Below are 27849 nucleotides of genomic sequence, written 5' to 3'. Positions count from 1 at the left end.
ACCACCTCTCTTTTGTTCAGCATGCATGTTTGCACACTGTCCTATGTCTGTGGATGCCGATTTATGTAAACTTAATCTCCTTTAGTTTATGTATGCACATACAGTTAGTAAATGTAATTTACTCCCTTTAAACAAGTAATATTTATATTGGCTCTGTGCATAAAGATTGTTGTTCTCATTTTACAGCTGAGAAAACCAAATCCGAGGGAGATTAAGAAACATGAGCAGTATTAAGTGACTCAATATCTCAAATTCAAATCAGACTGTAAACTCCGGTGTCTACCTGCTGCCTTCTGTATTAAGGCATCATTCCAAAGGGAAAGTGAGGGTCGTGAGCCAATTAAGTAATTTGACTTCATATATTAGTTGTTCATTTCACCTGAAATAAGAAGTGAGTTTTCATTCCACAACAAATGGGCTGGACAAAAGTGGACAAGTAACTTAATTTCTCTAGGCTCAGTTGCCCAGTCATTACCTGAGGGAGTATAAGAGGTAATCTTCAAAACTCTTCCATTTATATAAAACACTGGTAATTAGTTAACATATATTTGAAACTATACTAGAAATTGAGTGTGCAATTTAGGATAATGAATTGCACTAAGAATTTTACGTGCAGGAATATTTTGTTTCACTTCCTTTTTATGAATAAAATATATGTTTTAAAATGCTACATTTCAATATGCATCTATGTAATAATAAAAGTGTTTAATATATGTGTATATATCCTTGCAGTGTGCAACTGTTCTCCATCAAAGTGTTTCATCTGAATGTTTACAACCACTGTGTGAGAAAGACAAGTAAATACAAACTCTTTTGAAAATGTGAGCACCTCGATTTTGAGAGTTTGAATGACTCGTGTCTGTGAGTGGATTTGTCTTCCACAGGACTCGGTCACTACTATAGTGAGTTGAATGATGTTCTTGCAAAATTCACTCCACTTGGAAGTTCATAATGTGACTTTATTTGGGAATAGAGTTTTTGCAGGCACACTTAGTTTAGTTAAGAAGAGGTCACACTGCCCTGGCTGGTATAGCTCAGTGGATTGAGTGAGGGAGTGTGAACCAAAGGTTTGCTAGTTCAATTCCCAGTCAAGGTATATGCCTAGGTTGTGGGCCAGGTTCCCAGTAGTGGGTACACAATACACAGCCACACATTGATGTTTCTCTCCCTCTATCCTTCCCTTACCCTCTCTAAAATTAAATAAAATATTTTTTTTAAAAAGAAGAAGTCACACTGGATATGTGTGGGCTCCTAAATCAAGTAACTACTGTTTTACTAGAAGAGGGAAGGAGACACAGACACATAGGTACACAAAGAAGATGACCCTATGATAATGGAGGCAGAAACTAGAGATAAGTAGCTACAAGCCAAGCAACACCCAGAATTTTTTCTAGCCTCCACCAGAGGGTAGAAAGAGGCAGTTGAAGGATTCTCTCTTAGAAGGCTTCAGAGTCAGTGTAGTCTTCCGATACCTATATTTCAGACTTGTGGGCTCCAGAATTGTGAGAGACTAAATTTCTGTTCTTTCAAGCCACTCAGGTAATGGTATTCATTACAGCAGCCCCAGGATCTCAACACAGCTGTGAGGAGGCCAAGGCCTTGCTACGGTGCTTTCTGGGGATGTTAGCCTCCAGCACCAATTTTCAACCTTCTTCATCTCCTGGCATGCATAAACTAATTACTAACATTCATTAATCTGAAAAAAACAGGTATAATTTTGATTTATTCACACTGGATGACTATTATTGTATTGACTGTCATTCTTTTTTATTTGACAATCTAAAAGAAAAGAGGTCAGTGCCCATGACTACAAGTAGTCAGGTATGGCATGTTTTAAGAATTCTTAAAATTTTAGCCCTGGCTGGTGTAGCTCAGTGGATTGAGCACGGGCCTGCGAACCAGACAGTCATGGTTCGATTCCCGGTCAGGGCACATTCCTGGGTTGCAGGCCAGTTTCCTGCAGGCCAATTCCCAGCAGGGGACGCACGAAAGGCAACCATACATTGATGTTTCTCTTCCTCCCTCCTTCCCTTTCCCTCTAAAGATAAATAAATAAAGTCTTTAAAAAAAAAAAAAAGAATTCTTAAAATTTTAAGTGGTGGCTAACTGGTTGGAGATTCCCAGCCTACAGTATCATAAGGCAAAGAAGACAACACAAAGGAATGGACTTGAATTTATTCTTTCATTTCTCAACCATTTATTCAAGTAATCATCATTACCTAATTTACTTTTTTTGTTGTTAAAAAAGCATCATAAGACAACAAGAAAACAAAGTTGAAGAACAGGAACCCAGAGATGGGACTACACAGTAACCCAGAAAACAACATGACGATGGCTGGATCCAGCCGGATAGTGTTGAGGGTGCTGAGAAATGCGGACCTTACAATACACCGGAGTTGGGTCCTGCGGTCGAGTGGGCTGCGGTAAAAGGTTGAGGCTGTCTACAGGAATGCTTGGAATCAAGATTTTGGAGTGACAAATTTTTGGGTGGTGGTTTTAACAATGGGATTACGTGATTGAAGTAACATGGAGGAAGAGATCGCGACGTGAAACTAAATGAGAAACCAAACATTTTATATATGCTTCTAAGATCGTCCCTGGATGTGGCTGGGTGCTGGATGTCACCTCTTCCTCAGCCCCTTCGGGACACACGCTGTGCCCCGGCCATCTTCGTATTTCTCGTGTTTATCACAATCCTGTACCAAAGAAGAACTCAGGAGGTGCTTGCTGCAGAACGGAAGTATTAGAATATTATCTATTCCTGGTTAAACTGATTTTTACAGGAGTCTCTATTTCAAGTAATTAGCGGTGTGCCAGTGTGTTAACACGTATGATGTAAAGTAGACAAGAACAATATACTCTGTGCAAACACACGCACACGTACATGCACTTCATCACCGAGTCTGCATTTTGGAAAAACACAGGATAATGACACCCAAGTGACCCGAAGTGAATGCAAGCAGGGGAGGAGGCGGTGGCAGTCTAAGCACAGGAATTCTGCTGTCAGCAGGGGCTTTCCTGGCAGAAAGAGGTTGAAAGCCACATTCTCCATAAGTAATATGTTTATGTATTATTCACAGTAGCAAATAATTGCAAAATGTCAACATTTCATTTTCCTCTTAAGAGCTTCTTTTGATTAGTGACCTAATTAACCATTAAGAAGAAAAGGTTTTTTAAGTGTAAATATGAAAAGAGGGAGTGTTTCCTAGCAGCAATTTGTGATCTTAAAATGTCACAGGCAGGCACATCACGGAGGTGCTACCAACCAGCATTTTTCAAAATATGACTCTGTGTCAGGAGTGTGTGGTGTGGATGTGTTTGGGGTTTTTTTTGCCTTTATTCTGAAACAAGCAATGCAAATATAGATATGGTTGCCCGAGAGATTTCCTTTCCTTTTTGAAAACCCTTCAACATTTTCTCTGACAACCTAGGAAAGGTTGTTTTTAATCTATTTAATTTGAGGCTGTATTCTCCACAGATAATGACACATTTTCTCTTTCACTTCCTGAGAATATATTTGAGTAAAAATGGAAAACCGCCACACACATACAACACATACACATTTCCCTGCGCATGTAATAAATATAGAACATATATGCATGGAATGCACACAAAACACCATACACCACACATGTAGATCCATACTGTATGCAACACACATGTGCATGCACTGCATACACAAAATGCACATGCATGCTCTCACATTCGCACGTGTGAACATGGCACACATGCACATAATGACATGACATATTTGCATGTGAATTTTAAAAGAATTTCCCTAAGATCTTATTCCACATGTCAAGGTGTGAAATCTCCTGGGAGATCTCAGCTGGAATCATTTCTGAAACAGACTTTCTCTCAGTTGACAGTAACTTGACCTTTCATTCCAGCTGCCCACAGGGACCAGGGATGAACAAGATGCATAAAATGGGAAAACACAAACAATTCTATAACCATGTAGCTTTCTTTTAAAAAGGTTCAAGCCAGTTTTAAATATATATTCTATCTGACTTCTACCCCATAATGAAATAATGAAGTTGTGTTATTAGAAACAAAAAATATTATTAGAACTTCTCCCTCTTTTGAGGGTGATGATCAAAATTGGAGTCTAGAAAATACAACATATTATTCAAATTAACATATATTAAATGGTTTTATAAACTTTATTACAGCAATAAATGTGTAAAATCTTAGCAATTAGTTAAGCCTATTCCCCCAGTGTTATACACACACACAGTCTTGTAAATAAACCTTTCAAGATCAAATATTTGTTTTGTCTTTTTCTTTTCCCTTCTGACTCACCAAGCATAAATGGCATATGCTAATAATTTTGGTGAATAAAGGAATACATCTTTAAGGATAAGAAGTCATATTGAATTAAAGCATTAAATTATATGTACAATGTGTGATTTATTTGGCAATTATTGAGAACCTACTATGTGCCAGGCACTGCAGAAGCTCTTATTAGGGAGTGAATAGGAAAAATTGCCCACGTTCCAGTAGTTTGCAGACTTGGGGTGAGATAGACACACATTACAATGAGGTCAGTGCTTTGAGAAGGAAAAGCATGGGATACTTCTAGAACAAAGAAGGGAATCGAACCAAACTCTGGGAGCCAGGGAAGTGTTCCTGCATCTCAGGCCCATCTTCAATGCCTGAACAGTTTATTTCCAGAAACAGACACTTGGAGATCTGCAAGCGGAAGCAGAGACAGTCACACTGACGGCGAGGAATCAGAACTGCCACCATGATGTCACAATGCCCGCAGAGGCTAGAACCGTCTGTCATTAACTAACACTTCGTGGAAAATTTCCACAGAAAAGATAAATTGCTTAAGAAGCAGTTTCATGTTTCAGTTTGGACAGTATCACAATCATTCAGCTGAATTATGTGATAACTACTTGACTGTGTCGGGATTAATGATGTTTTATTTCTGTTTCTTATTTGGGTCCCTACCTTAGACCTCCAGCTCTCATAAGGGCTCCAGATGCTAAAAGGCTTTTTTTTAATGTCTATGTGAACATGTGTCTGCACATGCCTCTTCATAGTCACAGTTATGTTTATATGTATATGCACATGAGTATGTGTGTGTGTGTATTGCAACATGTGCCTTGAATGTCTGAGCAGAGCTCACTCCAGAAGTCACTGGACTTCCTCTGGTTCAGACACTGGCACTGACAAAAGTCAAATAAAGTAACCAGTGCCAAGCTATCTCTGTGCAAAGGATAATCTCAAGAAATAGCAGAAACAGAAAATGTCTTTGTGATGTGGAATGTGCCAGAAACCAGAGAAACTGAGGCCACACATGCCAGTTCTAAAGGGGAGACCAGTCTCCATTTGTGGGAAAAAATAACTCTTTGCAGTTGATCAATTTTATCTGGTCTGGTACCATTTCTCTACTTTCCAGCCTCTGCAGGACCCTCAGTCCATGGACCCCCTAACCATGTGGGTGAGGGCAGTTTTGTCAAGTACCCTACTGATGAGGCAGGAACCATGAGTTTGACTACAGCTCCTAATGACAGCTCCTTGCTCAAGTACTGAAGAAGTATTGTCAGAGAATTAGGCATATGTTTCACTTCAATGGTGACAAGAGGATAGCCTCAGGAGCAGGTCCGACCAGGTTATTTATGATACCAACTTCTTGAACGTGGTACCAGTTGAGCTACTTGACATATTCAGTTCTGCCTGTTTCACCCTGGAAGATGTTATTTTCTTTCTCCAAATTTTAGGTAAGAGACAAAAGACCAATGGGGATGCGCAGAAGTCATCCTTCCCCCTAAATGTTGTGTATGTCTTTGAGAATGAAGATGTCAATGGATCTTTACCAAGTCTGATCATTTACTATATATGTAAGTTTTCAGAAAGGTTTGATCACCCATGACTTTAAAAATGACATTACTAAAAGAACTATTGGTAGGAGAAGTACAGGAGAAATGTAACACACAATGCTAAAGATTTGGGGAAAAGATGGGGGGTCAGATGTACATATTAGAAGTTCTCTGTCTCTTAAAGAAAAAGAAAGAGGAAATGTATCTTTAATCATTTGTAAAAGGAAAGAATTAAAAAGAAACAAGGTCCTTGGCCCAATAGCCTCCTATCTCCACCATCCACAGGACTCTATTAGAAACCTGTGACAGTCCCTGTGTAGAGAAGATAACGTCACTATCCAGAAAAGGCTAGAAATGGGCTGATTTTTCACACATGCTTCAGACTCCTGTAACCAGACAATAGCTAAGCAGACTGTGCAGAAAAAAGATTGGCAAATCATGAAAGCAGAGACTGATTTTCTCCTTTATTGCCTAAAAGCAGATAAAATTATCTTTACATAACAAGCAGCTATGAATGCTGAACCAGTTGCCAGAGCCCCAGTCAGTCTATTCTTATGGTCATAGTGCCTTTTAGTCTGATTTCAGATCTAAATCTCTTTTGGTCCCTGAGCAAAGCCAAGTGACATCTCTCAACCTTGACCTATTGCACATGAAGGAAGATGCCTTTGCTAAAGGACCCTTTTTCATCCTATCGGCAGTGTCTAAACTACCTTCTATTTTTATATTCTATCAGTTACTGCAGAATGCATGTCAATTTCTAGGTTAGTTTTTACAAAATTCATCTGCCCCCAAATCTTTAAGTATAGGTTTCAGTGATCATTAAGCTTACCAATTATTAATTTAAAATTTATGGAACCCAAGACATTTAAAACCATGTTCCTGTGGAAACAGATTCCCAAAGCAAACTCATTCTTGGCATAAAATTTCTATCTTTGTATTCTGTTTAAAGATACAAGGGAACATGATTTTTAATCATATCTCTCCAAGAAGTTTGTGCAAGATGTAAAGAGAACAGAAAGACTAAAAAAGACACAACTTCATTTTGCAAGGGTACAACTCTATGTTGACTTAGATAATGTAGCCACTGTCCTTTCTGCTACGTTCAGCAGAATTTACTCCAGATCTGTCTACTTCTCTTTATCTCCACTGGTACTCTGTCTAACCACCATCACCTTGTAGCTGGACAACATTAAGACCCTTCCAACTGGTCTCCCTTCTTCTACTTTTGCCAGCCCATTATCTTTTCTCCATAGCAGCAGCTATCTAGTATAATGTCACCTTCATATCTAAACCTCACCAATGACTTCCTATTTTTTAGAATGAAATTCAGTTTCATATTTCATGTTCTGGTGGCCTCCTAGGCCCCATGATGAGCCACTTCTGACTTTTCTATTATACTCCACTTCCCCAGCCTTGTTTCTGTGTTTTTCCAACAGCACTTTAGATTCATTCCTAGGCCTTACACTCACTATTTCCTCTGCCTGAGCTTAACCTTTCTGGCTCCTTAGTACCATGGAAGTTTTAGTTCAAATGTTCTGTGTTCAGGATGGCTTTCTATGATCACACATTTAAGTGTCACTACCTTTGACATGATCTCATGCAGTGTCTTTGTAGCACTCAGTGCTATTTGGAATTGTAAGCACACAACATATAATTTTTGCCCAATGAGATTATCTCTGTAAATACATATTTAATGAAATATGGTCTAAATTTTTATCTTTGGATTATAATTTTATTAGTGTAATTATTCATCTTTGATATCCTGTCTTCATCTAAGATTGTTCCAATCACATAATCTCATGGCTGAACATTGAGTTATTTGGATCGACTTCAATATACAATGTTTTCTAATAAAAAAAATCTAGTATGCTGTCAAAGCATATGACCTGCACTAGACAAAGAATAACATCACTGTGAGCGTAGAGTGGACTAGGTTCCTAGCAAGACACCATAAAAATGTGCCACTTCACTGATATGTGACCTTTAGAGCTCATAGCTTTTAAAGTCATATTTTCACCCAGTGCTGCATGTCACTCTCATTAAAATCACAATTAACCCTATACACTGCAGAATGGCATTAGTATCTTTTACCAAAAAAGCACATGGTTTTATATTATGGAAAATGAATATAAAAGGTCATGCAAATAACTCAACTGTTTTCTTTTTATAAGTCATCATATAAGCTGGAAGAAAATCTACACAACTTAATTCACAGAAGCATAATCCAACACCTTCATCAGGAAGGTAAAAGTGGAGGAAATAGAAGAAGAAAATGTCACCTGTAGAGTGGCATGCAGCATTGGGTACTGGAAGCCATGTGTAATAGGAGGATAGAAATCCTAATCTCTGCACAAGTAAAATTCAAACATCCCAGACTGAATGGGTTTATTCTGCTGCTTTATTAAACTCACACTTGCATCCTTGGGTCATTTGCATTTACATTAATGACTTTACATTAATGCAATCGCTTCATTATTGCAATAGCCATTATTTGATGATATAGCTCACAAATAGGTGTTTCTGTTTTTAATAATGGTAATAAAATCGCTTTAATTTGAAGATGCTAGAGTTAAGCTAACAAGTCCAACAACAATTAAGAAACCTTATGAAATGTGATAACAGAAAATATTTCAGTTATAAATTGTTGACATAGAACTAAATCATGTGATCGCATTTTCTTTTTTTTAATTTTATTTAGTTATTTTTCAAGTACAGTTTTTTTGTCTATTTCTCCCATCCCAGCCTCCCCTGCCCCTTGCTCCCCACCTCCCTCCCATTTCCACCCCCCTTAGTTCTCGTCCCTGTGTCCTTCCTATTTGTTCCTCCAAATCCCTCCCCCTGTTTCCCCTTAACTTCCCTTCCCTCTCCCCTCTGGTCACTGTCCCCTTGTTCTCTATTTCAGTGTCTTTGTTTTTTTTCTGCTTGCTTGTTTGTTTTGTTGTTTAGCTTCCTGTTAAAGGTGAGATCATGTTCATTAAATTAAAAAACCAGGAAGTAGTTATATTTTTGAAACTTCTACCATCTTTTAAAACTAATACCAGAAAACATGATTAAAAACTTAACTCTGTGTTGATTTGGGTTTAGATTTAGAAATTGTTTTCTAAGTGGAGAACACATGGAAAATGTCTTCCACTACAAATGAAAGATTTCAAATGGAGAGATCCTGAGCATTCCTGTTGCAAGTGTCTGTTGTGAAAACCAGCCGTGCAATTCAGCACTTGATTAAAATTGTCATAGGAGTATCATTTGTCAGCAAAAAAAGTTTGATGAGTAGAATTAAAATATTAATAAAATATTATTGTCAAAAAGACCTTTGGGTTCTTACAGTGCAATTTCCTAGTTAATAAGAAGCCCTTGTTTGGTACAGATGAATATGGTCATTTAGTTCAGCTGTAATATTTCCAGTGATAGCATAATCATCATCTCTCACTTTGTATAGCTATAAGTAATGGAAGTTCTTTTGTATTAAGAATAGAAATCCAATAGATTCCTGCAGTGCACCACTTCCACTCTCTTTGAGATCACTCACAGTATACATAGCCCTTCTATGTACTTCCTCGACATATTTTAAGATACCTCTTTTCTAGTAAGCACCTTAGCCATTCCTCATAGGACAGTTTCTAGTAGCTAAATTATCAAAACTTGTTGCTAGTTCAGTGTCTTACCTGGATTTATTTTTGATGGATTTGTTCATAACTAAAGTGTGATATCTGAAATTAAGTACAGTTTTTTAACCACGATCTGTACTACTCCTTAGTTTTCAAGGCACCATAATTCTTAATGTAACTCAAAATTTGCTAGTTTCTAAATAGCCACAGACCTCATGATTGACTCATATTACCTTGAAGTCAAACTGCCTTTTACTATATTTCTAATTATCTCATGTAAATCTTGCAAATCTCTTCAGCAGAATGCAGTAATTTTACTTGATATAAAGTTCAAAGGAACCCAAATATGTTTTGCTGTTCTACCTTGCCTAGCAGGGCCTCCTCTCATTTTCCACACTTTACATTCCTTGATCATTTAGTTCTCTGATTGTGCATGTGTGATTTACTCTTGCTTATATACTAAAATTGTTTCTTTCAGATTCTATCTCTTCTACTCTTACTGGACTTTGAAAGCTCATAGCATGCATTTCCATTGTGTTATATTTCCTGATCAGGCTAGCCCATAGCATTCTCACTCTCCTATGAATTTTCAGTCAAAATAGTCAATTCACTTTAAGATTAATTGCCCATAGTTCTGTATTATAAAGGAGATTTTCACAAATACATATTTTGGCAGCCAAACAGAATATAAAGTGTTTAAGGAAAAGGATGTTACTCTTTAAACTTCCCTAAACATGTTTTAACGAAGAATCAAGCAAAGAAAAAAAAACATTCAATGAACTTTTAATAAATGATAAAAGTAAAAAAGACTTGTCTATCGTGGTGACTAGGAGAACCTAGGCTTGGGTTTTCACCTTGAAGTGGCCTTATCAAAGATTTCTGAGGCATTTTCTTTATTCAGGATATTTTGATCTTTGCCTTAAAAATTTCTGGATTACCTACTCTGCTCATAAAAGATGGTGTTGCTTGTTGGTCATTGTTGAGACTTTGTCCATTGGTGTACACAACAAGGTCTGTTCAGAAAAGTATCAAGCCATGTAATATGAAAAATAGAAACATTTATTAAAGAAGATACAAGACACAAGAAACATTGTACATAGGGTAATGACACCTCAGTCCCCATCAAATTAGGCACCCTGGGACTTCACACAGTTCTCCTAGTTACCATCAGCTGCCCCTTTGTATTTTCCTGAATCTAATGGATAGTCTAAAATCTCATCCCTTTCAAAAGTTATTATAGTTTTGGGCAAAGCCAGAAGTCATAGGGCACCAAATGTGGGCTTTCGAGGGACTCAGTTACCTGGGTGATTTGATGTTTTGCCAAAAACTTTGCTCAAGACATGACGCATGAGGCTCATTGTTATGATGAAACTACCAAGCACCAATGTGCATAGCTTCGATCTTCTGAATCATCTGAATAGTTTCCATTGAGAAATGTTTAAGCTTATTGCAAAATATCATGCAGATTTTTTGTTCTATTTGCTCATTTTGAGTGTGACAGCCACACAGTACATGTGCTAACTCAACAGCGTCTACCACCCCCATTGACTAATACAGTGAAGTCATCATTGTTGATGCATGTGCATTCCAGTCCACTCTCCTTGATTGCCAGGCTACATCCATGTTGTGCCCACTACTTTCATTATATTAAAAATGGATGGACTTTTTCTGGACAGACCCTGTATGTGCTGTTTAACATATTTTGATGTAGAAATATGTTTTGCATAATGTATTTCTGGCTGGGCTCTAGGTATAGGCATGATGTATCCCAAGAAGCGCAAGGACATATGTAAAATTGAATCTTTGTGTGCCCACATTAATAGCATTTACTGAGTGTCTACTGTGTGCACTCAACAAAATAATTACTGGGACTGCCTCCATTTTTTAGATGAGGAAAGTAAATCTTAGAGAAGTTAAGTAAATTCCCTCAAAGTCACATCAATTTTATGGGAGGAAACTGAAATTCATATCTTCACTGTTACTTCAATGTTAACTTTCTACTATGTTGTTTGAAAAGAGTAGAGAGAAAGGGCTAGAAAATTAATTTATTAATAGAAATAACTAAACCATGGTGTGGGTTTTGTAGACACAGGTTTTAATTTCTAAGAACTCTGAAAGAGTCTAATATGATTGATACCAACAAAGTACCTGTGCCTTCTATGCACTTACTAAATATCAGTTAAGTGGGTCAGTCACCATGGTCCTCAGTGTGGTTTACACACTTCTTCCTGGGGTATTTGTTAGGGGGCTTCGCCCACAGGGCCCCCTCACCCCTGGCCATCATAGATGAGAATAAGTCTACCAAGACGTGATCTGCTTGGGGAGGAAAGGTGGCTGATCTCCCAAAGGAGCAGGGCCAGGAGCCTGTTTTTCAATGAGCTTTTATTGTGTTTAATTTGCACAGGAATACAGGGTGTATATGTGAAGCTCATCAGTCATTGTCAGACAGAAATGATCAAATAATAGGTAACATTCAAAGAACTATGAGGGCTTATTCTGAGTCAGGGTTAGATAGCTAAAGGGTCATAAAACTTTGGGGAAACAAACTCATTTCATGCTTGGACCCTTTAAATGTATCATTTAAATTGAAGGTATTAGCAAAGTAGGTTTCACAGGATTTTATGCATTCTTTCTTAGACCTGATCATCCCTTTCAGAACAGGGCGCACCCACCTCCTACATTGTTTCAGGCTTAAGGCATTCTTTTAGGCTTAAATCGAGTAGGGGAAGTAAGGCAGCCAAAAGATTAGGAGACTTCTTGCAGACAGAATGAGGACTCAGGCTATGTCAAAGCCGAGGGGTGAGGGTCCATCACCCCCTTTTTCTATAGACCCCCAAGTCCTTCCTTGAGAGCCCCTTCTTGACCATGCCTATCTTAGGTCATCCCTCCCTTAAGGAATCTTACCTGTCGTTGGCTAACCAGTTATTCGCCTGAGGACATCCATGGTGTGGATCCACAGTGAACTAAAGTGGGCAGAGACAGTGCCATTACAAGGAATATAAGCTTTGTCTCCTTAATGGCTTATGATCCCCAGGTTTTTTTACTGAGCCTTAGCCACAGGGAATTTCAGCTTCTGATACCAGGCTGGGCGGTTCCCAACAGGTGTTCGTGACTGCTTAAAACAGTTCTTTCTGACATTACCAGTGATGACACTGGTGACCCTCAGGTGCATTTAGATTGATTCAGAAATTGTAACAATTAGACTCATGTGACTAATTATAATTAGGAGGGTGGCAGTGCTATTCTGGGCACACAGTGCTAGTACCTCTTCCCTATACTAGCTCATATCCTTTTTTCCAAAGCAGATATGTTCCAATAAGCTACATTTCAAAAAAATCCTAAGAAACAGCCACATACTGGTTCTGATTGGTTGTGACTCGACTTAAACTTCACCTTCTGGGTCATGGAATGAGTAAAAAATATTCTCTTGCCTATTTTATTTACATGTTGATTGGGGGTGATAATGTGTTATTTTAATTTATTTTAAGTTTCAGCACTTCAATTAATTAAGACAGAAAGAGTTAAATTTTGGGGGTGGGTGGGAGGCTTTGCATTTGAGGACAGTTTCTTGAAAATCTGGCTTAGATTCAAGGCTGGTTTCCCTCTTCCTAGGGGTGCGCTTTGAGCACACAGTTTTCTACTGCACCTCCAATGTAAACCAATAAATCTCAGAAAGTTCACAAGGTTTTACCTTCTATTAGAAAAAGAGAACAAAGAAACAACAGAATTAGAGACAAATGATGTGACCGAATGCCATGAAGAAGGTTCATTAGAAACTAAAAACAAACCTAGGAAACATTCACCTGAAAAAAATGTCTGCATCTTCAGAGAGAGACCTGTTCTGAAGTCGGTGACAGATTTGTTGGGGGTCACAGTGACATTAGTGAAATGGCATCCTTTGTTCACTGAAGCTGCCACTGAAACAACCCGAATTTTAAATATCTCTCCTTTTAAAAGACCTTTTTCTTTTCTCTATCTCTGAAAAGTCATTGAGAAGCTTAATTAATGAATTAGTATTTGCAGAAATCTTTGATATTCTAAGATGAAAGGTTTCGCATAAGGGTAAAGCATCAGTACCCACAGTAGAATGTCCTCTTGATGACAGAATGCATGAAGCATTAGGCTGGAATACATTTGACAACTGCAATTAAAGAGGTTTGATCCTGTTTTCCTACTCTGTTTTTATCGGAGAAGATATGAGGCTAATAGGAAAGGTAAATTCTCATTGGCTAGAAATTGTTGATATATACACACATACACATTCCCCAGTGGTTAAGGCAGGTGGAAAGTTTATGGGCAGGCTCTTTCTGGGGCAATAAAATCTTCTTTTATTTCAAATTCTCTTTTTACACCAGTTGCTATTACTCTGAAAAGCTCCTGGCATTTGGAAAGCAATAAGCAAGGCATAAAATCCATTCTTTCCTGAACAGGTCCCATTCCTGGGACTGCTTTTAAAGTGACTAGTTTACAGCAAAGAAACAGACAGCCAGGGCTCCTGCAACGACTCTGAGGAAAGGCAGGGGACTGGAGACCTGCTAACTACCTGAGTGCAGTACGTGGGTAATAGATAAGTTAGCGACTGGATCTGTAACTATTTCCTTACATGACAGAAATTCTTTGGATCTGAAATATGATGAAGTTGACAGACTTGATGTCGGTTGTGGCTGGAGGAAATGACTTTTATGTTCCCATTTTCTGCAGAATACCTCTTTCCTGGTTTAGGCTTACTGAAAGTCTTTCTTTTGAGAAATTCCCAGTACCAGTTCCCTCTCAAGTTAGTGTGTAGATAGAAGTGAATGAATGTAGAGCGGGAGTAGGTATTTAGTGCCTTTCCAGAGCAATAATTCAGTACTCTGCCTGATAAAATGAAAGTCTACATGACATCTATGCAGTGGAAAAACTCAAACAAAAGCATACTTCATTGTATGTCTAAGCATCTATGTTGAGCACAGCTGTGTGACCACCCGGCAGCCTATCTCTACCATCTTCTTTGCTTTCAGAGAACTGTCACCCTCACTTCTAAGAGAGGCTGGACTAGTCAAATAACCTTACTGATTTGAGTCCAACATGAATGAAATTCTGTCCCAGGAGATATGTATCAAATTCAACTTCTGGGAAGTTGTAGGTTTGTAGGTGTTCATTATACAGATTTGTAGGTGTTCATTATACATTTATAACAGATCTAGATTTTTCAGTTGCAAGACCAATTTTAGAACCACAGTGAAAATATCTAAGAATAATAGGAATTACCTAGGTGAGAAATTACTTGAAAACTGGGTATGAATTTGGACCAGTTATCTAGCTGAGCCTTAAGTTGGGTCTTGTTTATGCCCTTTGAATGATAATGGTGCAAAACTACTCATTGAACGAGAGGCAGAATTATATTCACTTGACAGCTAGAAGATTTAATGTTTCTCAAAATAGTAAATACTTTAGTAGAGAAAATTACATTAAAGTTGTGAAGCACGTTGCTCCAGGAGGCAGATTTTATTGCTCATTTTCTTCTATAGGAATTTTTGCAAGGATAATAAAATTTGCCAATGCTGTGTTTGCAAGTATGATTGGGCAGCCTCCATTCTTCTGGGCAAAGGGACTGAGAAATATGTTCCAGAGAGCTAGAGGTGAAGCTACCAGAGAAACTCAGAACAGGATATTGAGAGCAAGGTGTATTTGTATGTTCAAGAGGGCTTTAAGTTACCTTTAAAGAAGCATTAATGAAGAAAATGTCAAGAGGTAAAATTGAAAGGGCCACGTAGACAGTGGGATATGTGGCCAAGGACATGACTAAGGTATCACAGGTAAGGGAAGAGAAAGGCTCCTTGTTCCCACTCTGGAGGTGGTGATTAGCCCAAGACCATGGTTTCTTGGTGCTATCTAATGTCATCTGTAATCTGGAAATGTAATATAGGTTGACTTTCTTCATGTTAACTCAAATTGCTTCCTGCAATGTTACTTTTGATGATTGTGAATGTGGCTATGCTATAGATGATTTCTGCATAAACAGATTGGCAGTTAAGTAGCTTTAAAATATATGTCCAAATCCACAAAAGCTTTTTTTTAAACCCACAAAACAAATGGGCTAGTAATGGGCAAAGGCAGATAGAGAGAAGCAATTTCATTATGAACATTGAATAAACACTATCTATGGCTATGTGGTCTGCAACTTATACTAATTTTTGTGGTCCACAAAAACTTTAATTTTGGACATAAATGTAATGAATTATTTAGAGTCTTTGAAGTCAGTCCTCTGTGGAGATTGATAAGGACCAGGTCCTCTAATTCAATACCCTGTTGATGGAATAGATCCCTGGAAATTCCTCAAGTCCTACCTTTTGAAGAATTTGCCTTTTGGGCTCCCACTTCCCCTCTTCACTAGAAATGCTTTCATGTATGAAAGGTAAATTTGGTGTTTTGAAAGTCCTTGGGGTCATGGTTGTTTTGGGGGGAGGGAGAAAGTTGTTTGGGAAATAGATTGTGCTTATCTGGACACTGTCATCTGTCCAGACACGAATAAACCAAGGAATGTTTGCTACTTATAAGGTTAGATGCAGAGCAAAATGCTAGTTCTCCCAATTTATGATCCTTGGTAACTTGATGGATTTTTGAAGTGTTTATGTATTTTTGTCATTTTTAACCCATTAGCGACATGTTTATTGATTTTAGAGAGAGGAGAAAGGGGGGAGAAAGAGAGAGGGAGAGAAACACCAATGTGAGAGAGAAATATCCATCAGTTGCCTCTTATACACACCCCTACTGGGAATTGAACACATGACATCTTTGTTCACAGGATGACGCTCCAACAAGCTAAGCCACACCAGCCAGGACAAAGGGTGCTTATGTATTTTAAACAAAGTCCCTGGTCAAGAACTGTATTCATATACTAGTTATTAACACATCAAAATTCTGTAGTTGGCAAAGCTATTTTTCCACTCTGTTCATCAATGTGTGTCCTTTCTCTTCCTTATTTCAGGCAGTTGTGTGACACTGGCCTCTCTCCAGTCCACTCCCTTCTTTCATCATATTTTTTCTCATTCTTTAGTCACACTGTATCTCCTGAGGTTGACAAAAGACCAAGCAGCACATCTGTCCTGGAGAGCTTATATTTGAAGGAGGCGATGTTTAGGCTTAGAGAACATGAGAGCAATTTAGAAGAGATATTCTCAGTGCCCCTGATATCACATTCTAGAGTGGCTAATAGGCTTGGTAGAAAATGTGCTTCTTCAGTTCAGGGTGTGTTTATCTGCTTTTGGTTCATAACTTTTATCTCCTGTCTCATTATCAATGCATTCTGGTGATGCTCAGCCAAAAAGAGTAAATTTGCCTCACAGTATGAAGATGGGGAAATGAGACCTCAAGATGATTGTTGTATGAATTATCAACCACCTGCCAATTTCCCCAAGACCTAAACCAAGTGTTTTAATTTGAAATTGTATGATGATCTACATATTTTGGGTCCAAATTATAGACAGATCCTATGCCTCAAACATTAGTGATTATCAAAGGTTTTAGTAACTAATATCTTCATAATAGTTAAATAAGTAAATACTAAAATAAATAAATAAATAAATAAATAAATAAATAAATAAATAAATACTTGCAGAACCACAATGGGCTTTATGGAACTAATTTGTCATTGTAAATTTTTCACTACAATGTCACATAAGGTGTTATAGAGTTGGAAAACAGATTTTAATTATTACAATCTCTCTCCTGTTTTTTCTTCCTTCTTTCACTACTATATATAGCACTTTTCTTTTTACAAACGTAATGTACAAAACTTAAATAATTACCACCAACCTATTTTTTAGAAATAATTTTTCTAAAGTCGGCTCAGTAGACACAGTAAAACTGAATAAAAAGGCTTCTTACAAAAACCAGTCAAACAGATATTTAGATTTAACTTCCTCAACAGACATCAACTTTTGAGCTTAGAATTTCTTGAATTGAAGTCACGACTACTTCTGGCTTTAACATAATTGGTCTCCTTATAACTATTTCAATAAAGATATTTTTGACAAATTTTAGGATAGGCCATCTGTCAGAATGAAAGTTTAAATACATTGGTTGGAAGGCATGTCTCATTTCCAATATCAGTGTGTATTTTGGGATAAGAGCTATCATTTGTGTGGGTACTGATGTATCTTTTATCTTATTATTTCCACTTTACTTAGGATCTTATGGAAGCTAGAAATAATGGTTACGATCATTATAACATTTATAAGAATCATCATATCTATAGAATTAATCATCTTCAGAGCAGTCTGTAATGAATATGCCCCCACCTCATTGTGGAAGAACACAAGCCACACTCAGTTTTTTTTTTTATTTTATAGTTAGTAAACTGGGATGCAGGAAAAATTATTTACTGAAAGTAACTGCGAAATGTGAGGAACTTCACACATTGTCAGACTCAGAGCGTCCAGGAAAAGTGTAGTGATTAACGCAGCACATTCCATCATGTTCGATTAGTATTTTGAATTGATTTCGAATATTGAGGAATATTTCTACTAAATAGGGACCCAGAAGAGAGCCTGGAGAGACAAAAATGGGAGTTTCACTTTTCAATATGGATTGTCACTACAGGCGTACAAAAATGATAAACCAGTAAATACAGAACGACACGATCACAACCATAAAAGAGAGGTGGGTACAAAGAAATCATTCCAGTATGGCTGTTCTTTGGACAGTCAGAGAAGACTCCATTAAGAATGTGATTCTTGTATCTAGTGCTCCAAGAAATATGGGGTTGCTGCTTGAGAAAGCGGGGAAAGCGAGGCCGGGCAGAGAGTACAGCATGCCTGGAGCCCAGAGAGGTCCATTGGAGTGTGGAAGGGCAGAACAGAACGATGAGAAAATGAGGGGGCAACAAGTCATTAGAGGACCTGGCTTACTATGCTTAATAGTTTCAGGTTGATTTTAACGGCAATGGTGACACCTTGACCAATTGTAAAAGAGAATCCCATGGTGAGGTATCAGGAGGTGACAAGGGTGGATGCAGGAAATAAAATAGCCCTGGGTTAGGAGAGAGTTTGTGTGGATGGGCAGAAAAAGAGGTGGATTCAAGGAATGAGTGGGAGGGACTTAGAGACTGGTAGGAGAGCTTGGGTGACATACAATTTAATGTCTACACCAAGAGAGGTTTGAGAATGCAAGGAGGGTATACCACTAATGATTGTGCTAGAATGACAGACATAAACCTGTACTGTCCTGGACCACCAAGGAGGCATGCGCCCCTTGAGGATAACACAGGCCACACAGGTCCTTGCTGGCCACAGAACTAAGGGACTAGAAGAAAGCAGCCCTGATCATGGTGTCTAGGAAGACAAAAACCTGATAACAACTTAATATACTAGTACTCACAGGAGCTTTTGTGTTTCAAGGCTCTATTTGCAGAACTGTAATGCATTAACTTCAAACTTTCTAACATTTGCCTGGCCCCTAACTCAGGTTCATTAAGTCAGAAGTCCTGCGGATGAAGCCTGTGCCTTAACATTTTTTTTAAATATTCCCAGATGTTTCTGATATGGACCCAATATTAGGAACCACTTGATTAGAATACAACCTTCTCTGTAGAATTGTCTGTTTTTCTATATATCTTTACATCTATTCAAGTCCTTAATATATCACTTAATACTAGTACACTCACAACATTTATTCAGTCATTTGTCTGGCAGTCTGGGAACTGAGTCCCGTCAAATGAATAAATAGGATTCATTTGTAATTGGCATAACTGTATGGTGCCAGGATATTTGAAAGAAAATTCTTTTAAGTGGTTAAACAGACCTTTTATATAACTTTGTTTACACAACTAATTTATTGGGGAAAACCCTGCTTTTTCTTAGATAATATAAAGGCAAACTTCAGTCCCGCAGCCTTCTGAATGATCATAGTGTCCGTATTGGTGGGGGTCCAAATGAATGCGTTTCACGGAGAAGATTGCTGAGCTGTCAAATCTGCCAGGCCAACCGTGCTAATGCAGAGCTTTTTAATCTCAGGGAATCAGCGAAGTCTTCCTGAATGGTAGCTGATCTACAAGATATTTGTATTTCACACGGCTAATAAATGTTCATTAAAACATGTTTCATTATTAATTATCCAGACTAGCTTTCCGAGATCCAGTAAATTGTATTCCTATTATAATAAACGTATTTAATTACAGAAATTTGGTAGTAAAGCTTATTTTTGTAAAGCAGTTTCATTAGGTGTGTCATATGCTTCGAAAACCACAGAAGCAGACCTCGCAATGCATGAAAACTGTTTAAACATGCCAGAGTGGAGATTACTATATTAGGTGATAACTGATCTCATAGTCACAATTACCATTTTTTATTTTACTTTAGTATTGAAAGCATGATGAACTGGCCACTGACTGGTATTGAATAAATGAGAGACATCATCCACTCTGTATCTCTTGTGCCAATATATATTATCTGTGGTATCTGTGGTTCTATCTTGGTCACACATTATTAAGCCATGGTAAATCATCCCTACCCAGAATGAGAATTGCATTGGGACATCCAGGTGCATCTACATGGTCAGAACTTCTAATGAGAAATAGACTCTTGAGATGGTAACTACTGCACAGCTAATAAATTTGGGTTTTACTGTATACATGACAACATTGTGCTGGGGAAACACCACCGGTTTTGAGCTAGAGGAAGATGAGTGGTCCCATGAGGTTCAGTGAGTAGTCCCAAATTACATAGCACAATCAGGCAAGCAGGTGGGAACACAATAAGCAGAGAAGCAGCATTATGTACTGTGCTCAGGAGATTCAGAGAGCCAAGGAATTACACCTTGTCTCTGTTACCTTCAATCCTATAGCAAGGGTCAAGCTATTCCTCCTCTAGGACTCAGTTTTCTTATACATAAAGTGGAGAAGCCCTGTCTGCCTCACAGGCCTGTTGACAGTAAAAGACCTACTACGGTGCCTAGCACCCAGGAAACCTCAAAAAGGTGTTAGTTCTCTCACTGTCCCCTAGAAGCTGCATTTTTCAACCTGTGATTCTTCTGTCTGCTTCGCACTGGATCTCAGCTGCTGCTCCTCATTTTCACTGAGATTATGGTTTAGGTGTATTTGGTCCTGAATGGCACTCTTAAAAGCAAGTTCTACTGATGGTATTTGGAGATACTGGAAAGAGCTATCTAGTGAGATGGAAAGTTCCCTCCCTCTGAGGAGGTTCTCAGGATGACCTCAATCCACTTGGAAGAATATTAGAATAGAGATTCATGAATAAGTGACAACCTTGAACTAGACGAGTTCTAACTTCTCTTTATACCTGAGACTCTGTTTGTTTTTGTTGACACCAAGAATAAGAGAGAACGTTGGATAAAATTTGGTCTGATCCACTAACTTAAATCTCCTTGAGGACTGAGAGGATGGCTCATTCACCTTGTATTCCCTGTGGCTATAATCCTGCAAAATACACAAGCCCTAAAGCTAAACCAGATCAGGCCTCTGAGACCTGGAGAAGTGGAGTGACTCTCCTACGTTCCTGCAAACTTATTAGCAGAACGTAGAATCATCACTTCCTGTTTATTTGTAAAGAGCATGCACAATGTTGGGTTACCTCTTGACCCTGCAGCACCTGCAGGAATATTTAAATTCCTAGTTTTTAGCCTGGTCTCAGTGATGCGTTCTTTGCTCATTACATGGGAAGGTACATAAGGTATGTGTGCATGAGTGGGCATTTAATAGGTTTGTTGACCTTCCTAGGAAAAGACGTGTAGGTATCTTTTTTTCCAGTTTGTTGAGAAATTAAATAGTGGTTTATCTCTCTAAGATAATATAAGTAAGGTGGCATAAAAATAAACAAGGAGAATGTGTACTTTTTAAAAAATATATTTTATTTATTTATTTTTAGAGAAGGGAAGGAGGGGAGGAGAGAAACATCAATGTGTGGCGCTCCTTGGACACCCTCTACGGGGACCTGGCCTGCAACCCAGACATGTGCCCTAGACTTCAAATTGAACTACCCACCCTTTGGTTCTCAGGCCAGCATGCAATCCATTGAGTCACTCCAGGGTGAAGAATGTGCACTTTAATAAAGCTACATTCCCTTACTGAAAGGCCATCTTGAGTCTCTATGAAACAAACCAAAGTATATTTTACCATAAACTTTGAGGATTTTTTTTTCTTTGGCTCCAGGAAGAAGGTACTCTTATTCTTAAGCCTGGCTGCAAGTGGCTTGCTTTAGACACAGTAGAAGTAATTAGCAGGGAAAACTATCTAACAGGAGGATTTTGTATCTATATGAGTAAAAATAACATCTTCAGTGACAAGATAAAAATGATGCACACCATGAAATCACAGATGTTGGGGTGTAAACTGATCACCAGCTGAGGTCAGAAAGAAGTCTCCCCTCGTGGTTCAATATTGTACAATTAAGCACATTTGAGGGTTTTGTGCCTTCTTTTAGAATATTCATTATCACGTAGCCTCAGAAATAAACTGCTAGTTCTTGACTGTCTTCTTCTTGGAATTTCCAATGACTTTAAACACACAAGGTTGACACTGAAATCCACACTGTCCTCCTCAGTACAATAGACAAGACCAACACATGCCCCTGTGGGTCTCATCCATCTGTCACTCAGTGAGAAAGTGGTGTGGAACTTTCCAGTCTCTGGGCTTGTCCGCTTTGTGGTCAATAATATTCATTGAGGAAATGGATGGCCAAAGGTTAATAGGTAAGCTTGTGGTTAAGGGCTGGTGTAAGTTTCAAAATTGAACTCAGATTCACTTTTATCCCTTCCTTCATTCATAAGGCCTGCAATATAATTAATTACATGTTAATATCTTAATTATTTAATGATAGCCTACTATACGTCATACATTGTTCTAGGTGCTACAATTATAAAAGTAAATAAAACAAATGATTTGCTTCATAGAGAAGACATACAATTAAAGGACAATTCAAAATGCCTGACAAAAAAACTGACAAAAATGCAGAAACAGCCATCAATATTGATGGCTTTCAACCGTGGATAGAACGAGTAGGCAAAAAACCAACAAAGATATTGAAGATTTAAACAACGCTATAGCTCACTAGACCTGACAGAATCGCGCAGAACACTTTTCCAAACGACAGCGGACTATACTCTTCCCAAGTGCACATGGAACATCTGCCAAGAGAGGCCATATGCTTGGCAATGAAGCAAACCTCAATGCATTTTAAAGAATAGAAACAGTACAGAGAATGTTCCCTGGCCACAATGAAATAAAATTAGAAATCAATAACAGTAAAGTTTGGGAAACTCTCACCAATGTGGAAATTTAAAAGAACACATTTCTAAATAACTAATGGTCAAAGAAAATGAATACTAAATACATTTAAAAATAGCTTTAAGTGGAAAAAATGATGACATACAATTCCAAAATTTGTGGGATGTAGCTATAGCACATGAGACAATGGACAGCTGTAAATGCCTAGATTAAAAAAAGAAAAAGGACCTCAAACAAATAACTTACTCAAGGCACTGACAAAGAAGGGCAAAATAAACTTGAATAAACCAGAAAAGGAAGCAAGTAGCAACAATTAAATTGAACATTAAGAGAATGAAAAATTCTTTAAAAAAACAGAAAAATATCAGTGAAACAAAACACTAGTTCCTTAAAAAGGTTAACAAAATTGACAAATGTTTAGCTAGGCTGTCCCAAGAAAAAAGAAAAAAAGCGTAATTACTGGAATCAAATTGAAAAGGATACATTATCACTAACCTTACAGGAGTAAAGAGTACTATACAGTAATATAAACAATGGTATACCAATAAATTATAGGATATAGTTGAAATGAAGAAATTCCTAGAAAGATGCAGAGTACTGAAATGACTAAAGAAGAAATAGATAATCTGAATAGGCCAGTAATAAATAAACATATGAATTAGATTATTTGCAAAAGAAAGTCCAGACCCAGGTGACTTCACAAATTCTACCCAACACCTATGAGGCATTAATAACACTTCTTCACTCTTCCAAAAATATATAATAGGTGATACATTTCCCAGTTCATTCTATGAAGCCAGTTAAACTGTGATACAAAACAAGGCAAAGACATCATCAAAAATAAAAATACAGACCATAATTATAAAAGATAACATAAATATCTTTTCCAAAATTTTAACAAAATACTAGCAAACTGATACTAGTAACAAAAGAATTATACACCATGTCCAAGAAGGATTTATCCAGTAATGAAAGTTTGGTTTAATATCAGCAAATCCATGAATATAATATACTATACCAATAATTTTTTAAAAAAAATTATTGTAATAGATATGGAAAAAGCATTGACAAAACCAAACAATTTTTTAGGATGAAACATACAACAAACTAGAAATAGAAGAAGAGGTCCTGAAATTGTTAAAAGAGATCTAATAACGCAATCCAAGTGATATCATACTCAATGATTAGAGACTTACATATTAAATCTGAAAAAGTGTTGAAAAGGTATAAAGGACATCTAATGAAGAAAAAGTTCATATTTCTGGATCAGAAGACTTAATATTGTAAAGTAGCAGTACTCACAAAATCAATCTATAAAGTCCATGTAATTCTTATCAGAATTTCCTCTGGCTTCTTGATAGAATTTGAAAAACTGATTCAAGTTTGGCTGGGGTAGGGGAGAGGAGTAGGGAGAAAATGCAGACAACTGTAATTGAACAACAATAAGTAATTTTAAAAAAGAAACACTGATTTAAAAATTTATATGGAATTTCAAGGGCACTAGAATGGCTGAAAATTCTTACAATAGCAAACAGAATTGGAGGACTCACACGTTTTGATTTCAAAAATTACTACAAAACAATAACAATTGAGAGGGTATAACTGGCTTACAAATAGACACGTAGATAAACAAAATATACTGGAGTCCAAAACTGATTTTCCACAGGTGTGCCAAGATCATTCACTGGGGGAATAAATAGTCTTTTTGGTAAATGGTGGTTGGGCAACAAACAGGATACCCACATTTGCAAGAATGAAGTTGAAACCTTTCCTTGTATCATATGCAAAAATTAACTCAAAATGGATTGAGACCTAAATGCAAATGCTAAACAATAAAACTCTTAAAGATAATATCCATCCAATATAGCAATCCGATCTAAACATAGTAGATGAGGGGTTGCAGCTGAGGGCTGGAGAAGGGAGACTGGAGAAGAGGGCACGTGTTTTTTGGAGATAGTGAAAATGTACTAAACTTGGGTAATGATAGTAGGTATTTGTGAATACACTAAAAACTATTTAAATTGTACACTTTAATGGATGAATTTTATGGCATGTCAATTATACCTCAATGAAGCTGTTTGTTTCTAAAGGCAACACATAAATAAAGAGCATGTCAGATGGGACCGAATTTTCTAAAAAGATGGTGAAGTTGATGGGCTGCCATTGTAAACGTGGGGAACATATTATGACTTGCTCAAGAAGGGTGCCTTGAATGAGGACTTATTTTTGTTATATGTAGGCGTTGGACTCTTATAGCAGTCAACATAGAGAGATTTCATTCCTCTCAACAGATGTAGTAATTGGCTCCTTTGAGAGACCCATAGAATTGAAAAAACAGGAGCTCAATTAGTGAACTCATCTAATAATTCAATATGATAAAGCTCATTGTAATAAAAATGTAATTCTGATTTATACTGTCAGACTACCTCCTCCACTTCTTTTACTTTCTTCTCCTTATTCTATTCCTTTTGCCTCTCCCTTTCTCCTTTATATGCTTCTCCCCACTCTCCTTCTCTTGCCCACTTCTTTCCTTCTCTTCTATTTCACTTTAGTGTCTTCATTTTTAGTTTCAAAAGAAGTGAAAGTCAAAATAGAACACACACCCAGGTGCTATAAAGCCAAAACCCCCTTAGTTAACATATGTGCATTGCTTTTATTCAAAAAAGTACCAGTAATTTGGTGACTTGAATTATCTAGATAGTTACTTGTCTGCTTCCTTACTATGTAAAGTACATTTATAGTTATTGATGTAACCCAAAATTTCTCAACTTCAGCACCATTGACATTTCATACTGGATGATTTTGTGTTGAAAGTAGCTATCCTTTGCATTGAATTACCTTAAACAACACTCTTAACCTTTGTGCACTAAATATCAGTACCACACCTACCCCAGCCTTAACAGCCTAAGATATGTCTTAATGGAGCCAAATACTTCCTAGAGCCAATATCACCCCTTGTTGAGGACCATAGTCAACCAGGCCTGCAAGAAAAGCTCTTTTCTTCATTGACTCATATTGCTTCTTGGCTGTGCCCTTTGTTTTTCCTAAAAGAAAAGTAGATTTTGGAGGAGATATTCTTAAACGCTGACAGAGGGCCATTAGGTGACTTACTTTTCATTTTCTCCTTGTTACAGGGTACAGATCTAGTGACCTTCTGAACAAGAGTGAAAATTCTCACTTCAACATTTTGACCATATTCCATATATGGTAAATATGTTCTAGCATCTTTGGCTTCCTTCCAGAAAATTCAACAGAATACAATTGCTTTTCCCTTGGCTTCTCAGCTCCAGAAAATGGTAGTTTCAACCCATCAAGTAGCTTCCTGTTTTGTTATCGACATGGCTGACACTCAACATTTGCAAGAATTGACGTAAATCAAGCCATTAGCAATTTTGCATAGCGATGTCTATCACAAGAGCAGCAATGGCTGACTTAAGGATAAATTATGAAGCAGCTCAGAACCTCGCCAGGACTTCAGTCTTTACCTGGCTATCAGTGGCACCTGCCTTTCTACCCACTTTATTCCCATCATCAGGTCTATAAACACTCATTTGTACTTACTACAGTAAGCACCAAAAACATCAATGACATATGGTAAGGGACAAATTCAGAACCAGCACAAGATGGTAAAAGGGCAGTGAGCACAGGCACCACCTACCCGAGTCCAGAGAGAGGAAGAGACCTCAAGCATCCACTCTCTCCTCTACTTCATCATGTTGTGTTTGGATCAGGTCCTTAAAACGACCCCTAAGCACCTGGTTTATCAAGGAAAATGTGACCTCGTGGAAGGTGTTACCACTAAGGTATCCCATTTTACCTTTTACATCATTTCGATTACTTCCTAGCTCTTTCTGCACAACTTTCAACCCCTCTTTATATTGGACCACACAGAATAAGTCAAACACTTCACATACATAATAACTTTAAACATAATAGAATGTAATTGTGGTGGTATTCCTATCCTGACTATTTTCATGAGTTAAAATCTTGTCTGAGCCCAACTGTTTATCAAATGACATGTCTGGGTGTCCTACACATATAGACTGTACTTCAAAGATCATGTTAAGTCTCCAAATGCGAAGTGTTCAAATTCAAACACAAGGTATCAGTTACCATCTGACATCAAATGATCATGTGTTCCTTAATATGGGGGGACCCCCCAAAAATGGAATTATCTTCTGGAGGCAGGCCCTTTGTAACATATGCTTCCCTTAGTTGAGTGTTCTAGGAACCTGTCTCTATCAGAATACCAGCTGGGGTTGTTATAAGAGGCTGCTTTCAGCTTCAGTGACCTTTTTTTGAAGACTTTCAACACATTTGCCAATTTCATGATGGCTTATTTATGAATGCACCTGCCCACACCATACTGTGTTCAGCACTTTTTGGCCCAAAATCAGCATAACCCGCATCCCCCACCCTCCCTATTCACCCAATCTTTTCCCAAGCAACTTTGTTTTTGTTTTCCCGATGAAAAAAGCCCTCCAAGGGTAATGTTGTGCTGATGTGAAAGAGGTGAAACAAACAAACAAAAAACAGCGGATGCACTAAAATGCATCAAAATCAACAAGTTAAAAAAAAACTGTTTTCAGCAGTGGAAAAACATCTCAATAGGTATATTGCATCAAATGGAGTGTACTTTGAAGGTGATTGAAGTTTAAACATGTAAGAATAAATATACAACTTTTTTATAAATAAATTAGTTCTTGGGGGTTCACCCAAGGACAGCAAGGCACCCAAAGCATATTTGCAGAGCATAGGACTGACCTCCATAAATCCAGCACAGCAACTTCCCCACCCCCAGAGAAAATATGAACCAGAGTTTCCAACAGAGGCAAATAGTCATTCCCGAATCCCCGCAGCTTTTCAGCAAGGCCATTTCATCCCTGGGGTAGGGATCAAGTCCCACCGCCGGCATCCGCAGGCATCTGTGTGAGGACTGGCTATTTCTCAGGGCTCTCATGGAGCCATGCAAGCAAGATAAGCTCTGTGGGGTTGGAATAGGGAAAGATCAAATGAGTAATATTTCAACATATTTTCTTTTGAATTAAAATGCATGGTTTAAGCCATATTTCAATTATCAGCTTGACATTACTCTTTAAGCAAATGACTAGAGTTAACAAGAGAGCTACTACATTTTGAATACATTGATTTTCTGCTTGGTGTAAACTCTAAATAGCCGATTAGAAAGCTG

The sequence above is a fragment of the Artibeus jamaicensis genome, unplaced genomic scaffold, assembly GCF_021234435.1.
Source record: "Artibeus jamaicensis isolate MK-2021 breed Jamaican fruit bat unplaced genomic scaffold, CSHL_Jam_final contig_354, whole genome shotgun sequence".
Classification (NCBI taxonomy): Eukaryota; Metazoa; Chordata; class Mammalia; order Chiroptera; family Phyllostomidae; genus Artibeus; species Artibeus jamaicensis.
The sequence above is the reverse complement of the archived record's forward strand: the minus strand, read 5'-3'. Positions refer to the sequence as shown.